We start from the raw sequence: 15,335 nt of genomic DNA, 5'->3' as shown, positions 1-15,335 counted from the left end.
ACTGATTTTTAACTTTAACTGCTTTAGAATTACTCGAGAGGTTTATTTTTTTCCTAAGGCTGTCTCTTTAATCAGGTAATATTTTAGGGGTGGGAAGAAGAGAGTGTAGCATGCTGTTGTTTTTAAAAATAGACTATTTTTAGAGTAGTTTTGAATGGAAAATTGAGTGGAAAGTACAGAGATTTTCCTACACATGCATAACCTTCCCCAATATCAACATCCTGCACCAGAGTGATACATTTGTTACAATTAATGAGTCTACATTGACATCATTAACATTCAAAGTTCGTCATTTACATTAGGGTTCACTCTTGGTGTTGTACATTCTAGGGGTCTGGACAAATGAATAATGACATGTATCCATCATTATAATATCATACAGTATATTTTCACTGTCCTTAAAAACCTCTGTCTTCTGCTGATTCATCCCTTCTCCACTACACTAACCTTTGGCAACCACTAATCCTTTTACTGTCTCCATAGTTTTTGCCTTTTCAAGAATGTCACATAGTTGGAACCATACGGTATATAGACTTTAGATTGGCTTCTTCTGCTTTGTAACACGCACTTAAAAATCAGCTTTATTGAGGTATTATTGACATATAAAATTGTAAAGTAGTATACATTTAAGATTCTTCCGTGTCTTTTCATGGCTTGATAGCTCATTTCTTTTTATCACTGAATAATATTTCATTGTCTGGATGTGTCACAGTTTACTTATCCATTAATTTGCTGAAGAATATCTTGGTTGTTTTCAAGTTTTGGAATAAAGCTGCTATAAAAATTCATATGCAGGTTTTTGTGTGGACATAAGTTTTCAACTTCCTTGGGTAAACAAACACCAAGGAGCACAATTGCTGGATTATATGGTTAGAGTATGCTTAGAAACTGACAAATTGTTTTCCAAAGTGTCTACCATTTTCTATTTCCACTGACGATAAGTGAGAGTTCCTGTTGCTCCACATCTTTGCCAATGTTTGGTGTTATCAGTGCTCTTGATTGTGGCCATTCTAATAGGTATGTAGTGGTATCTTATTGTTGTTTTAATTTGCATGTCCCATAAGACATATTATGTGGAGCATCTTTTCATATGCTTATTTGCCATCTGTATATCTTCTTTGGTGAGGTGTCTATTTAGGTCTTTTGACCATTTTTAAATAAGGTTGTTAGTTCTCTTATTGTTACATTTAAGATTTCTTCATATATTTTGGGTAACAGTCCTCTATCTGACGTGCCTTTTGTAAATATTTTCTTCCAGTCCATGGTTTTTCTTTTCATTCTTTTAACATCATCTTTTGTGGAGCAGAAGTTTTAATTTTAATAAAATCCAGCTTATCAATTATTTAATGGACTGTGCTTTTGATGTTGTATGGGGAGCTTTACTAATTAATTAATTAAAATTCTTTGTCTTTTTTTTCCTCCAGAATTATTGAGATATAATTGATATATAACATTGTGTAAGTTCCAGGTATACAATGTGTTTATTCTATACATTTATACATTGTAAAATGATTACCACCATAGCAGTAGCTAACACCTTCATCGTGTCACATAATTACCATTTTGTTGTTGTTGCGAGAACATTTAAGATCTACTATCTTTGCAACTGGAAGTTTGTAACATTTTACCAACATCTTCTCATTACCCCCTAACCCAGTCCCTGGTAACCACACCTCTAATCTCTGTTACTAATAGTTGGGCTTTTTTAGATTCCACATATAAGTGAGATCATACAGTATTTGTCTTTTCCCATTTGATTTATTTCACTTAGCACAATGCCCTCAAGTTGTACCCATGTTGTACCAAATGGAAAGATTTCCTTCTTTTTCATGGCTGGGTAATATTCCATTATCCATTCATCAATTCTCTACATTGTATTTACTCATTAATTCATTGATGGATACTAAGATTGTTTCCATATCTTGGCTATTGTGAATAATGCTACAGTGAACATGGGAGTATAGATATCACTAGAAGATACTGTTTTCATTTCTTTTGGATAAATACCTGAAAGTGGGATTGCTGAATCATACTGTAGTACTATTTTTAGTTTTTTGAAGGACCAAGGGGAACTTTTTATTTATTTATTTTTCAAGGTTTTTTTTTCAGATGAGGTTTTATAGGCCTCAATTATTTATTTAATTTTTAATTTTTATTTTTCAATTAGAGTTGATACTCGAAATTGTTTTATATTAATTTCAGGTATACAACATATTACTTAGACATTTATATAATTCACGAATTGATCCCCTGATTAGTCTAGTACCCATCTGGCACTATACATAGATATTACAATATTATTGACTATATTCTCTATGCTGTACTTCAGCAGTCCCCAATATTTTTGGCACCAGGGGTCATTGTTCCTATGAGAATCTAATACCTGATGATCTGAAATGAACTGAGGCAATGATGTTAGCACTGGGGAGAGGGTGCAAATACAGATGAAGCTTTGTTTGCTTATCCACTGTTTACCTCCTGTTGTGAGTCCCGGTTCCTAACAGTTCACAGACTGGTACTGGTCTGTGGCCCTGAGAGTTGGGGACCCTGCTATACTTCACACCCCCGTGACTATTTTGTAAACTATAAATTTGTGTTTCTTAATACAAGAGGAGCTTTTAAAAATACCAAATGCCTAGTGTCCACCCTTAAAGAATCTGGTTTAGTTAACCTAAACACGGCCTGGGTATTAGTATTTTAAGCTCTCTCGTCAATTCTAAAGTTGAGAAGCACAAGTTTAATGCCATTGTTCCCTTTCTCTAGTTTCAGGCAATAGTTTTCTATGATTAAAGAGGAAAAAACAATGATTTATATTTTCAGTGACAACCTATTCTCTTGATTTTACTCCTACCTCTCTGATCACTTCTTTTCAATCTTATTCAATATAGGTGAACTCTAGGCTCCATCAGTTTCTTGTCTTTAGCTAGATTCTCTTTCTTGGTGATCTGAATCAGCTACATAGCTTTAAATACCCTCCACAGGTTAACAACTTCCAAATGTACAACTACAACTGTGAAATTTCTCCTAGAATTCGGGCTTTTATATCACACCATCTTTTCTAAATTTCGACTTGGATGTCTTATAAGAATGTCAAACTTAACCTGTTCTGAACTAAATTTAATGATTCCAGTCCCATCCCTTATCAAACTTGTGTTTCCCTCAGTCCACATGGGGAATTATCCTGAATTTTTATCTTTTTGTCACTTTCTACATCCAATTCAGAAGCAAGTCTTGTATATTCTACCCTTAAAATACAAACAAAAGCAGTCCACTGTACTGCTTCAATCTTAGGGCAAGTCACGACTTTCTCTTGCTTGGGAGACTTCAGGGACCTCTCTCCTTTCACTCTTTGTCCCTTCTCACTTTCTTATCTACCCATGATCTATCTCTACATATGAGCCAGAGTGAGCTTCTTGAAATGTAAATCATTGCTTCTACCAATGAATTCCCATCCAGCTGCAAACAAAACTATATTCGTTTCTTAGGACTGCCACATCAAAGTGTCAAAAACTGGGTGATTTAAAACAACAAAAATTTATTGCCTCACAGTTCTGGAAATGGGAAGTCTGAAATCAAGGTATCAGCAAGGCCATGTTTTCTATGATGGGTTTGGGGGAGAATCATTCCTTAACTCTTCTAGCTTTTGTTGTTTGCCAGTACAACTTCACTTTCCTTGACTTGTTGATGTATCAATCCAGTCACATGACTGCCTTCTTATGTGGCTTCACATTGTCTTTCCTCCATGCATGTCTGTCTCTGTGTCTAAAATTCCCCTTTTTATAAGAACACCAGTCATATAAGATTAGGGCTTACCCAGATGACCTTATTTTAATTTGATTATCTCTGTAAAGACCCTATTTCCAAATAAGGTGGCATTCTGAGGTCCTGGAGCTTAGGACTATCTTTTTTGGAGGGGACACAATTCAGTCAATAACAAAAAACCAAACTCCCTACACTGACTAATAAAGCTTTATGTGATACATATGGCCCCTGCTTTCATCACTGACCACATCTCCTACTATTTTTGCCCCTCTCATTTTGTTCCAGCCACCTTGGCATTTATGCTTACCAAGTTTGTTCTTAGCATTTAAATTCAAATGTCACCTCTACAGAAAGACCAACTCTAGTCGGGCCCTGTTAACCCCTCCCCCCCCCCACTTCCTGCATTATATCAATTGCTCTCTCATTACTGCTTCATTTTCCTCATAGCATTTGTCACACTCTAAAGTCACGTGGTGTATATGTTGTCTCTGTCACTGTGGCGATACTACTAGCTATCTACTCATTACTATTCATCCTATTTCATCACTAAGAATCTTACTATGTCTAGTTGGCCATGCACCGAGCCCCAGAGAATGTATTGTGATTAGACCAACTTGGTCATAGTAATTATATTTCTCTTTGCAGAGATTACTCTTGAGGTGGGAATGTGGCCAGATTCTGGTCAATGGGATGCAAGGGGAAGTTTTGGGGGTTTCTGGAAAGATTTTCCTCCTGATCAAGATAGACAAAGTATAAGAGCAATTTCTTCTCTCCTTCCCTCTTGACTCCTGAATTTCAATGTGATTTCTAGAGTTCCACTAGCTATTTTGTGTCCGTGAATTGACCTGCCAGAGAACAGATACTAACAATGCTGAGCCTGATGGAAGTGAAGGAGCTTAAATTTTTGATAACACCACAACCACTTAGAACTATCTACTTCCCGAATGAACACCATAAATGTTCTTATGTTTTAAGTTATTGATACTCAAGTTTTTTTGTTATTTGCTTTGAAAGTGTCCTTACTGATATCCTTCTCTACCATTACTACAGAAATGTTGTCTTATCTAATGTTAGAGTCCACGAGATGAGAACATCTGCCAGGTAAGAGGCACTGAAAGAATATTTATTGAATGAATATATGGGTGAATGAAAGTACCTATTTGTATCTCTGCCATGCTACTTATCTTTACTCCTCTGCTTCAGTTTTATTCTTCCACTTAAATAGCTTCTTTTTTGTCTCAGATTGCCTTTCTACTCTATTTTCTTCATTTCTCCTTTCAACCTTATCTGGACCCAGCTTCTAGTCTGTCTCTTCTTCTGTTCACCACATCTTCCTGGCTCACCATAGCATACATTTAGGCCCAGGCAAATGTCTGACTGTGTGTCATTCCAAAAACTTGCCTGCACCCTCTGGCTCCCATTTTGTGGCTTCAAAGCCCAGACCCAGTGGAGTTCTCCTGAATGAATCACCTTTAATCTTGTTGTACCTTTTGTTTTTCTTGTAACCCTGATCATATTATATCTTGCTGAGTGTTCATAAGCAAACATTTTTTTCTTCTCTACAGTATCATAAACACCTTAAGAACTGGGTCTATATTTTCCTTGTATTCGTATTCCCCACAAATAACAGAGCATTACTATAAAAGCACTGCTTAGTGAATTTTTGTCAAATGGGGGCAGTATGGTATAGTGACTAAGCCATGGCCTTTTGCAGATAGAAAAGACAGAGCTCATCTGCTATTTGCTTTCTGTGTCAGCCACAGGGAAATCACTTATCCTCTCAGAGCCTCTGTTTCTCCATCTATAAAATAGAGAATAATAGTATCTACCTTATAAGATTTTTATGTGTATCTCTAAAAGAGATAATACAGGTAGAATATTTGGCACAGAGCCCAGCAGAGAGTAAACACCCTTTAAATAGTTATTATTAGTAATAGGTGATTTTTTAGTGAATACTATCATATTCATAAGGATGGTAAGTAATATTCTCACAGATAATTAAAAATCATGCCTATCGTGTTGGGATTTTACACACACACACACACACACACATACACACACATCTGTATCTATGTATATATGCCAAATATTATTGGCTTTTAGTGAGTATCTTGATAAGTACTTGCATATATAAGAACTATGGCTCTTGTTATATATTCACATGGGAATTGTCTACTTTCAAATGTTATAGCAAAGACTATAGCAGATCGACAGTGAACAATTGTTCATTGGGAAAGTAACTATGAGGAAGTAAAGGCTACATTTCCACTTGTATGTTAATGATGTTAATTTGCCCAAATTTGAAAAATGTATTGTTCAGGTCAGAAATCCTGTTGCCAACTTCGAAAACTGTCTCTAGTGAATTTAAGCAGAAGAGAATTTATTGGCAGGGTCTTGGTGGGTGTGGTGATGGGAGCAGTTCATAGAATTACTAAGAAAGCTGGAGATCCAGGCTCGTAAAATGGTGGCCAACATGGATACAACTCAAAAGATCAGTTTGCTAAGGATGCTGTCATGGATGGATCTTGTGTACCCAGATCACCCACTGTCATATGGCTGGGCTTTGTTGGCCTTGATGCTGATTGCTGTAACCTATGGGCTCTCAATTCCAGTGTGACCATAGAGAATAACCTTTGAATGTCTGCATGCCTTGGTCATGCCTCCTGAATAGCACATATGGTGATCCAGGCTTGATCACACCTGGCCCTATAGCTGCCCTGAAGAGAAAAGAGGAAATATTTGCTCTCTTCAGGTTCTGCAGAGAAGACCAGGTCCTACTTCCCACCTGCCTTGGGATCACCCATCCCTCCAGGGATATTTGGATTCTGGGCAACTCCTGTACATATCCATGAGAGCTAACAAAAAAGAGAGAGGCAGCCCGAAAATAGTACCAGAAATAAAAAGGCTCGGGAGTGGTCCCTTGAAGAATTTCCCATTCGGATAATAGACATCTCCTTCTCCAAACTCTTTCCACCTTGAGTGCATATGAAACAACAGCAGGAGTATTGTTTAAATAGAAATTTAAAGAGAGCCCTTGTTTCTCAGCAACATTAATGATGGCTGATAAAATAACCACATTTGGCATAGTGAGCTTTTCTAAAAGTATGGCAATGTGACCAAAAGGGTTGCTTTTGCCAGATTCCTATTGATAGGCTCAGAAATAGGTCTGCTGGAGCCCAACAGGCGGAGGCAAAGTCTCCCTTTTGAAAGGGGCAGCAGATGGTATTGTTCGCTACCCCTGACAGAATAATGGCTGGAGGAAACAGTGGGGCTCCATTTGGGAGAGAGTCTGTCTTCTGTGGCCAAGCAGTCAATTTGTTTGCAATCTTTACACTTTCTGTGGTACTTTTGCAAGAGTGCAGATTATAGAAGGCTGGAAAATTCCAACCAGGGAGAACCACGCCTTTTCTTCAGGTGTGGTTCAGAGTAGATAGAGTGACTCTGACAGCCCAAAGGCAAAAGATAGCAGGGTGGAGTGGTGAGCATTTGTTGAGAAAGCCACAAATTATTTAGTAAGATAAATAAATATGTGGATAGGCATCAAGTTCTAATATTTGAAAATGTTGGTGACCAAAGAGTTTATCCTCTCTCCCAATCTGACTCACAATATTGAGCCAGAAAATGTGTTCATGACTATTTCCATTGCTCTTACTCAGCTACAAGTCATTTCCCCTTTCAGATTATTTCCATTTTTAAGGCCCAATTTCCATTTGCTTTTCAATTTTCTGCTTTTAAGACAGCTAGCCAGTATCATCATCAGCCAAGTGCCAGGTTTTCTTTCAAGACTTTGAGCTTGTTATCCTTTATCCTTGTAGGTAAATTCTGTTTGTGACCATCTGGTCCCAAGTAGACAGAGTTGTCCTGCTAGAGCAAAAGAAAAGGGGCTTCTTATTAAAAGGTGAAGATAAACTTGTAAATTTCAAGACACCTCCCATAAACATCAGTGACTGGAGTAAAGGTTTTGTGGAAAAGTAATAATGTGATTATAAATCTATTAATGAATAATAAATGATATGATACAGCTGAATATGACAGTTTTAGCATCAACAATTATATGAAACTCCCAAGATAAATTTTTTAAATGCTATGATATATTTACTGTTCTGTGAAATATCATTTTTAATATTCTCAGTTTAATTCTTCATTAGTGTTAATAAAAAAATATTCTGAGCCTGGATCCATTTGACATAAAAAATATATAAATGGTTTGATGGTTCTTTATGTGTTCTACAAAAATTGCTGATGGTTTTCTGTCTTAATTTTAAGCTTTTTAAGGCAAGAATTATGAAATATTTCCCTTTATATTCCCACAGCTCATAACTATTATCCAGTTAGTAAGTGCCTAGTCCACACATACAGTCACCTTTGCTATTTTTCTACTAGTTGTAATGTGGTAGGTCAGCCTCACCTGTTAGTCTCATATACTCAAATGTCTCAAGGAGTCAAGGATTACACTTACTCTTTTCTAAATCTGATATAAAGTTTTATTCTAAATAATACAGATGAAGGCACTTATTAAAGTGCCACTGTGGATTTAATCATGGATGCACTGCTAAAAATCATTTAATGAATGAACGACTCAGAAAAGAACTCTCACTACCCACACACATCGTTATAAAAAAGGGCAGCGTTTTGCACTTGTTTCAACAGCATCGCCTGAGAAGTAGTTGAGTCCCACCTTTTTCTTCTCTTACTTAGATTTTAAATTTTATCCCCGTCAGCTGCTGAATCGCTAAACAGAATGCCACCCTTTCTTTGTATTTCTGAAACTATGTGTCTTTATTGCAGACTGCACATCTTTATGGCAGCCACATGCTTACCAAATAATTAAATCCAGAATATTCATTCAGCCCCTTATTATTTCCATAATACTAAACAAAAAGAAAAAGAAAAAAAGAAAAGAAAAGAAAAGAAAAAAGAACAGAAAAGAAAAGAAAAGAAAAGAAAAGAAAAGAAAAGAAAAGAAAAGAAAAAAAGAAAAGATGACGGGGAAATGTCCTTGCCCTTGTTCTTCTATGTTGTTCCCATCGCAAGATGCTTCGTGGAAGGGAGCCGAGTGGTGGTGGTGGGCAATGGCTGAGTCCCCGATAATGAATGCCTCACATTTCCGTGGCATTCCCATTTGCTAGCGTGCTGCTGTGGCCGCACGCCTGATTGATATATGACTGTAATGGCACTTTTCCATTTGACATTCTCTCTCTCTCTCCCTCTCTCTCTCCCTCTCTCTCTCCCTGTGTCGCTTAAACAACAGTCCTAACTTTTGTGTGTTGCAAATATAAAAGGCAAGCCATGTGACAGAGGGACAGAAGAACAAAAGCATTTGGAAGTAACAGGACCTCTTTCTAGCTCTCAGAAAAATCTGAAAGGAGCCCTGCGTTTCCCCCAAGGTAAGCAGGAAAACAAGCGCTGACGGCTTGCCTGGGAAATTATTCTTTCCAAACCTATTATTTTATTCTCCTCTCAAAGAGACAACCTTTAAATACCACTTAAATTTGCATTAATTTAATTTGCATTAATCTGTAGCATGCTAGGATTGTGGTTTTTTGTTTGTTTGTTTGTTTGTTTGTTTTTTAATGAACGGGTCTTTGAAGTCTGTGACAGAGCAGGGGGGCCTCACGGAGAGGCTAGAAAATCTCTTTTGGTTTGACTTAAAGAGATTTGCTTTTCAAACTCTGCGTAGTTAGATGTAACTTTGTAATGATTATTATATTTGACCCTGTGAAAGGAGACTGAGAAGCAGCAACTCGCGGACATGGATTCCCGAATCCCTAGTATCTTCCCCACCGCCCTCATCCCTCTTACAATGGAGGCACTATTAACGCGGGCAAGACTGCGAGTTTAAAAGTGCACTGTTTACTTTTATTACTACTTATGTATGCTGCTGATCTCCTGCCAGGGCTCTGCCGGAGTGCTTAGAATTACTTCAAACAATAGGCAACATTTATTTCTAGCTTTCTGTGTCATGCTTTGCAAGAATCCTGTTCCTTTGCACTCTTTTCCCAAAGTGCGAGGACTTTGCTCCCATAGATGCAGTCAGGAGCACTGGGGAGAGAGGAGGATGGGTTTACTATATGATTTTGATTGGGCAAAAATGTCTGAGGAAATGCATGCTGTTTGCCTTGGCCTTATTGCCAAGGGTTATTTTTAGTAGTCAGCTTGTTCCTGCAGCAGGACTGATGCTACACTGTTTAAGCAGAGACCTGGAAAGGATGCTCTTAACAGCACAGGGACCAGGACCTGTAGGAATAAGACCTACCTGAGGAATATTCAGAGGGTTTTTTTTAAGTTCCTGAATATAAGTTCTTTCTTTAAATGAACAATTGGGCTGTAGGGGGCCTGAGCATAACTCTTTCTTTGGGGACAGGAAGTTTGACTGTGTACAGAATGTAAATGACTCAGGACACCCTGTAACAGAGGCTCGTTGTAATCCATGAGCCTAGATAAACCTACATGAAAGAGGTAGACTCCCTTCTCTACTGAGATTCAGGTGTGAGAAAGGAAACTATTTGGCAAGATGGTAATTCCATGTTCTATCCCTTGCAACTGTCATTAATGACACATATGGATACTGTGAAACATGTCTCTTTTCATTTCTAATATTTGTGTATTTTAATGACAATGAGCTGGCATTGAGAAATTGCTCCAACACATAATATTAATACCGCGTGCATTTGAAAACATAGAGGCCTAAAATGTAGTGTTGACTGTATGTGTCAACCAAATACAGCAGGGACTACAGAATACGTTTCGAGTATGTGTTTAGACCAAATGCAGATATCTGCCCATTTTCTTCTCACCAGTCTGGATTCTGAAAGTAAGTTTAGGGTTCTATCAATCAGTTTTCATTGTGGAATGGAGACATGGATTATGGGGGAACCTTTCTGATTTTCTCTAATAATTAACCTAACAGGCACTGTTAAAAGAAAATTAGGCTTCTGTATCTGTTAATTCACAACTTTGGGATATTCATTGTTTGAGAAAGTCTGCAATCATGCTATGGATTCTATTACTATACAATTTTACAGTGATTTAAAAAAAATGCTTCTGGTTAACAAAGCGTTTAGCTGAATCAAAACAATATTTCTAAACATTTAATCAGATTATTATATGAGTGTCTGAACACGATATGCAATGTTTTGCATCATTTACTTTAAAATACATTTGGTTCAGGTAAAGGGAGAATTGGTTGAGGCCTTCTTGATGACTGTGTAGCAAGTAGCTGACACTCACAGATGGAAATGTGCCTGTGGAGTTCTCGATCTTAACATGAGTTCTAATGACATTGTCAAGGGGAAAATAAATAATTTTTCAAGACATTTAACAATTTCCAACTCATTTATTTTTCTGGGTCCTTGAAAAATGTGGTGAGTTTCTCAGAATTATAGTAACCAATGGTGGCTAACAACAATTTTTACTCCATTTTAAGAACTCACAATTCAAGTTCTGTTATTGTTATTCATTAATTATTCATTCTATCATTCTTTTAATAAACTATGCTAGTTGAATGATGCAAAGGTGAATGAGACATTGTCTCATGACCTAATTCTCAGTCTGTATGATATCTCTAGCTAGATTTTGGAACTGAAGTGAGTTTTTCCAGCGGGTTAACTGGGTGACAACTTCCTTATTATAATAAATTATTTAAAATATCTGATAGTATCCAGATTCACTTGAAATGATTGTCACTCATCAATGGGTTTTCTTTCCATTTATAATTAAGCAGTTCCTCTTAGGCCTTTATAACTGAATCTTGGGTATACATCATTTGCACAGCTAACATGGCCCAGATCTTTCCTGCCTGGGTAGAAGAAACCTGGAAAAAGGGCAGTTTATCCTTTCTCTGCTCCCTTGAGCACACTTTAGAAAGGACCACATGCTGTCTTTATCAGAGATTGTTATGAGTCACCTACTCAGCAGCTGACGTTAGGGCTACTTGACGAATCATTGAATTAGAAACATGTAGAGAGGAAGATACAGTCACTATCTCCCACTACTTACTTGTCCCACCCCAGTATTGAAAATTATGACCTATGGGCCTGGCCTAAATTCCAGAGGGCCCTGGGAAGAAGTAGCCAGATGTTGTTCCCTAAACTCAGGTCTCCATCAGAGCCACACAGAGCATTGCTTTCAAACAATCCAGTCTCATGTTTTCTGAGATGGGTGGGTAATTGGGAAGAAAAACCATCATGAAGACAGCATCACCATGGTCCTTGATTTGGTCCTTATCAGCAGATAAACCTCTGTGGTTGGATTAAAATGCTCTGACTCCCTGGAGTACCTGACTCACCCTAGCCAACCCTCAGCTTCTTGGCCAGCAGCCTTCCAGCCCATTCTCACCTCTTCTCATGACAGTTACTGCTACTTTGTCCAGGCCCCCTGGCTGGGCCAGTAAGAGCAGAAGGGATGGGGAGGCAGGTGGAAGGACTGAGAAGTGCTAAAGCAGAGAGAAACTGGGCCATGTGAGGGTGGGTGAGCTCCAGGACCCAGATTGCTGTGGCCTACCCTGCCTGTGGTCAGCTGTCATTTCCTCTTCGTGTATGATACTGTGGAACATATTAAAATTTCTCTGGGATGGTATGTTTGGAATTCTTCTGATGCCCCACCTCACCAACTTACCCGGACAATAAAAGCAAGGTTGTAAGCCTTTGAACAGCTGGCAGGCTATATATTTCCCCTCTTTCTTCCACATAATCTAATTCAGAAAAGAATCCAGCTAGACTGGCAGTGCCATGTCTGGGTACTTGTTTCCTGCAAGTCCTTTCTCCACCACCTACTCCTATTGTCCCTGGAATCTTCCTAGGTGGCATATAGTCTTTCTTTTTTTCTGCTCTTCACCACTCCCACCCCACCCCCTTCTCCCTTTGCCTGAGCTCCTTCCATTGTAAGCCTGCCCTTTGCTCTGCTTGTTTTCCAGACAGTTTGGGACCTGTTCCATCCGGAGACAACAGCCCCTGAGGTCTCCCCATGTCCATAGTATTCCCAGGATGTCATTGTTGGCAGCAGCTCTGCTGGGATGATAGGGTTGGGGGCTTTTTGGAGCATCGAGCCTGAACACACTCTCAGAGAGGAGCAACCACATGGCTCGGCTGCCCTTCAGGCTGCCGAGAGCAGAGCTTGAGTGACCCGGGCTGGCAGGGACAAGCATACCATCACAGTGACCCGCACATCTCTGGCAAAGGGCTGGGGGTGGGAGTGCTATGGGAATGCTTGGATGCACTTCAGCCTACATCAAGAGAAATGTGGTTATTCTCTTTCGGAGGGAGAAACAAGTGACTTGAAACAAAGCTCCCTGGATTCTTGGGCCCTGTCCCTCCCCCTTTCTCTGTCCTTCCCACATCTTTCTCTTCCCAAGGAAAAAGAAGGAGAGACAGAAGTTTTAATTTGGTTCTCATGGGCCTAAATGTCTTTATGAAACCCATTTGGTGAAAGGAGAAGACGAGAAATGGATCCTGGGTTGAACCAAACTAAAAATGCATGGGGCTGGAGAGATGGGGAGGACTTTTTCTTTTTCTCCTTTTTTTTCAACAGCAGAATGCAAGATTAGTTTATGAGTTGCAAAGGGAAGGAACTTGGATTTTCAATTAGATGTTCCCATTTAAGAGCCTCATGTAACCCCCTCTGTGCAGCATCCTTAAAAGATGCTGCTAATGTCTTTGGGACCAAAAGGTATTTAAGAGCAATCTACAATGCAGTGTCCTATATCTTTTCTTTTCCCGGGGGCTTTGGTAGTCTTTTATGAATTAATTAAAATTTATTAAATGACCACCCCCCAAAAATTTACTACAGCTGAATTAAAATGAGTCTTTTCCTGTTAGCTTGACAAGATGGAAACAAAAAAGAAAAGAGAAAAACTAAATAGCAAAAGAAAAAGAAAGAAAAAAGGAAAGAAAAGAAAGAGAAGAACCAATTCCCCTCCTCTGCTACTACTTGAGCTTTAATATGAATTATTCCATACAAGTCCCTAGGCTAGAGGATCTATTTAAAGATGCCTGGCAGCATGAAGGGAGAGGGTAAAAATACAACCACTCTTTTGTCCATCAAAGGTTTTCTTTGGGAGGACATTAAGAGCATTTCTATTTTCCTGTCAGCCTCTGTCAGTGGCAACATTCCAGCTGGTAGTACCCACTCCTCACCCATCAGTTCAGGAACCATAAACTTCTATGTTTGGTTCCAAGAAAAAATAAAATGTTAAGAATCCTTCTGAAATTTCCAAGTATGTGCAGCAGGGTAGGAGAAGCTGGTACTTAAATGATTGCTGGCTTGGTTGGGCAGGTTGCATGGTGCAAGTTCACATGCCCACACATTTGAGTTTTTGAGGATGATTGTGCTGATGGCATTTCAAATGCCAGCTGCCCTCACAGCTACAAAGCTTTTGTGTGTGTGCCTGGCAATAGTTTGCTTAGTGCCATGAATACTTACTGTCCTCTTTATTGGGGGGGGGTCTCAGAGTCTAATGGGTGAGCATATATTGCTGAGAGTCGAACCCCTTAGCCCATTTTCAATAGTCAGAACATAGCACCCCAGATAGGGTTCACAGTCTGGAACAGCTACTTTCTTGTTAGAAAGAGTGCTGACTCAGAAAATTCAAAGAATGGGTAACTTTAGTTGGCAATATATCCCCAGTGCTTATAATCAGGAATTCATCCAACTGGGGTCCCTTTAACCCTCATGTTAAAATCTGCACATGAACATTGACTGGTCACTTTAAACTGGATTCTATAAAATTTGCAGTAGACATATTTCCCTTTTTGTTTTTCTACAAAAGCTACAAATTATTCCAAGGCCTCGCTCAATCCCTTTTTCTTTTAAGCAGTGATACAACCAATTGCAATATCCTTTAAAAATGAAAGGGCAGCAGGTTAATACATTCAAGAAAGTTGATGAGCTATCAGAAAATGCTCAGGGGTGACCTTTCTGTGGTGCCACAAACCAACAATAGCCCTAAACATGGAGTCCCTTTCTAGTCCTACATCAATAGAGAATAAAAATAAGAAGAGAGTAGATCACAAGAGAAGTAACAAAAGAGAGAGAAAAGGATTATTTTTGATGTTCAAAATCTGCCACTGCAGATTTACAAATAGCACAATTTCAGAAAGAAAAGCTTCTCTTAATTTTACCTAGACCCTCCCAGGAAGAGAGGTTTGAATTCTGAAGTTCCTTTCTTTACTTGCTGTTAGAAAAGGAGGTCAATTCCCCAAGTGAAAAAAAAAACCCATTTTTTCAACTCTAAGTAAATTGTAGACACACGCACATGCCTATAATGAATGGGGAAAATCAAAGAAATCCAATTCTTAAAGTCCAATTTTCTTTCAAACGAAAAAGTGATATGTTTCTATAATTTTACTCAAATTATGAGAAATTACTCTTTTTCATAATTTAAGTTTTTTTTTTCTTTTGTGGTTTTAAATCCAAATGTAGCAGAGTAGAATTGTTATAGGAGAGCTGGTAATTAAAAAGATGTAGCCATAATGTGTGTGGTTTAAGCAAAGTAAAATACAAACTAAAAACGAATAACCCAAAAAGTTCAGTAATAATAGCAATATAAGAAGCCATATTTTTATGTAATATTATTT

General features: G+C 38.4%; 1 protein-coding gene across 1 annotated transcript in view; it reads left to right on the top strand.

Moving 5' to 3' along the window:
- The first annotated feature begins 8,955 nt into the window (after positions 1-8,955).
- LOC107521700 (norrin cystine knot growth factor NDP) overlaps positions 8,956-15,335 on the top strand; it is a 31,876-nt gene continuing 25,496 nt past the window's right edge. Inside the window, exon 1 of the mRNA XM_016166650.2 lies at positions 8,956-9,149. The gene's annotated coding sequence lies outside the window, so the exon portion shown is untranslated. The remainder of the gene's footprint in view (positions 9,150-15,335) is intronic.

This window comes from Rousettus aegyptiacus, unplaced genomic scaffold, assembly GCF_014176215.1.
Source record: "Rousettus aegyptiacus isolate mRouAeg1 unplaced genomic scaffold, mRouAeg1.p scaffold_m13_p_9, whole genome shotgun sequence".
In the NCBI taxonomy this organism is placed as follows: domain Eukaryota; kingdom Metazoa; phylum Chordata; class Mammalia; order Chiroptera; family Pteropodidae; genus Rousettus; species Rousettus aegyptiacus.
Note: the sequence above shows the minus strand (reverse complement) of the source record. Positions and strands in the feature narration are given on the sequence as shown.